This window comes from Triticum dicoccoides, chromosome 2B, assembly GCF_002162155.2.
Source record: "Triticum dicoccoides isolate Atlit2015 ecotype Zavitan chromosome 2B, WEW_v2.0, whole genome shotgun sequence".
NCBI classification, from domain to species: Eukaryota; Viridiplantae; Streptophyta; class Magnoliopsida; order Poales; family Poaceae; genus Triticum; species Triticum dicoccoides.
The window spans coordinates 452,975,756-452,978,200 of NC_041383.1; the positions used below are offsets into that span (position 1 = coordinate 452,975,756).

Consider the following 2,445-nt stretch of genomic DNA (forward strand, 5'->3'; position numbering starts at 1 on the left):
CCGGTTCCCACGCGCCTCCCGCCGTCGGCCACCCATCGCCGACGCCGCAGGCTGTGGATCCAGCGGAGGGCTTCGCGGAGTCGGGAGCAGAACCTCGCTCACACACCTGCGTTTGGGCCGCCGTCGGAGGGCCGTGCTCTAACTCCCTCCTGCCTCGCTCAGGATGATCGAACTGCATCGCACGGAGGAGTAGACCCGCTGGCGTGGCTGGCTTCTATTCATCGCCGTCGGGGCTTCTACCTAGCCGCTTGGCATGTCGGTCAGCACTCCCTCCCCCTCCCTACAGTCGTCCAGCTCCACCCATCTGAGCTTCCTCCAGGTAGCACTCACCTGCACCGTGCTTCCCACACTGTCGTGCATCAACGAGGAGGCAAGGTGCTTCTCCTTCTCACCTCGGCCAGTGGCTTCTCCTCCTGAAGGTAACACTTTCAAAAAGACTACAATATCTGCTCTGTACGTACCTTTAGCAGAATTAGGTGATGAAAAATGTTGCTCCTTTTATGTATTGTTGATTCCATACTTTTTTTCTGTTCTTAGAAAAAACTCATATGCAATAGCACGCTCTACTGAATTTTCATCAGTTATACTGCCCATATTACAAACATTTTAGTTTATTGACAAGAGAAAGATATCATCAGTACAACAGCAGCAACTTTTAGCGCATATAACTCATATACATACAGCAGTTTAGTAATATAAAAATCAATAGTTCAAATATAGTTGGTACAAAAGAAATAGTTCAGAAAAAAAATTACGTGTCATTTTAATAAAACCCGTAAATATGCGTGAAGCTCCAATGCATGCCCAGATCAGTTTAGATACACAACATTCCATGTATGTCCTACAGTTTGTACAGTTTCCTTAGTTTCTTCCGATTCGTACTTTCATTTTGTTAAATATGTCTCTTGATGAAATCCTTACCTGCACAGCATTCAGAGGTGGAAGTGTGCAGAGACGCACCGTCCAAGTCCCAATTGCCCTGACGGTGACCCAACACAATCACAGTCCAGCCCCGTAGCGTCAGGGAGGTCGAGGCCATCGCGAACAGAAGTCCACAACAGAAGGTGATGGTCAGCGTAGCACTTCTTCCATCCCATCCCATCCATGTTTCAGATATTTCTGATTTTGGGTAGCAACAATGCATAATGTATGGAAGCCAGTCAGGCCCGCATGCACTGCAGCTGCTCACTTCCTCATCGCCCGCTGTCGGCGACAACAATCCCTTCGTCCAGCGCATCACCGGCGCGGCCAACCACCTACACCGGCTTCGGCTGCAACCATGGCGCCTCTTTTTGTCAACCTCTAGCATGTTTTTTGTTTCTTGATAACAGCCTATTGCTTATGCTTATGATTTGTTTGTTCTACGGATATGAAGGTTATGCCACCGATAGCTCAAATCCTCTCTCCATCAACTCATGTAAATTGTCGCATTTGACACCTGAGAATTACTCTCCCCAGGATATGAAGAACCCAACCGGTGCTTCTTAGTTGAGGCATGTCAGAAGCTCCCCTCCTATCGTGTAGTGGTACAAAACTGTGTGTGGACGCTTTGTTGTGTCAGCTGAAGAAGTTCAATGCAGGGAAACAGGAACTACGCCATGTACAAGGGCTACGTGCCGGCATCGGTGAAGTTCTACTAAGCTATACGCCGGATTTACTGGTCATTGGTGAAAAAATCAGTTATTAAACAAACACTTTCATATGATGTCAGCCAAAAGAAATTGTGGATGTGCTGTCCACGTGTGTGCGCGGTACACTGAATTGAAAAAAAACTAGTTTTGTCATGTTTATTTTCCATATTAGTTTTATAGCGTTTGTTTTTTGTGTTCATGGAGTAAATTAGGAAGTTCAAATTTTATGTTCATGGATCCAAATATTAAACATTGCAAAAAGATGTTGCCATCAGTGTTTCAATTGTTATGTGTGCATTTTAATTTGCTGTAATTTTTTGCATGACATACACGATCGAGTTCAGAGCACACTTGCGTTCATGCATGCAAAAAATGTTCTGTGTGTCTTCGTGCAATGGGTAGTTATTTTTTCTTTTTGCGTATAAAAAGATAGAAGTTCAAACAAAAAAATGCAAAAGTTCAAAAAATATGTGACAAAAAAAGATCGTTTAATCTAACAGCGAAAAAAATGTAAATCCACACAAGAAGTTCGATATATATAAAAGTTATGTGTATGTTTTATCATGTAGGAAGCTAATTATTTTTTAAAAAATAGAGTAGTTAAAAATTCATTATTTTTTTATTTTCTATTACAAATGGTAACAACAAAGAAGTCTAGATTGAAAAAAAAATCAAGAAGTTCAATTTTTTAAAAAAGTAGAACAGTTCGGTTTATATGAAAATCCAGATTTTCCTTGTTACTAAATAATAAACCAAGAAATTCAATTTCAAAAAAATGGAGCAGTTCAATATTTATTACAAAAACTCATATTTT

The 2,445-nt window shown here is 41.8% G+C and overlaps 1 long non-coding RNA gene across 1 annotated transcript; it reads left to right on the forward strand.

The window, feature by feature from the left end:
* The first annotated feature begins 6 nt into the window (after nt 1-6).
* On the forward strand, nt 7-1,914 carry LOC119364159. The gene is made up of 2 exons (XR_005174726.1): nt 7-419; nt 930-1,914. It is a non-coding gene; the product is annotated as an uncharacterized LOC119364159 (long non-coding RNA).
* The last annotated feature ends 531 nt before the right edge of the window (nt 1,915-2,445 follow it).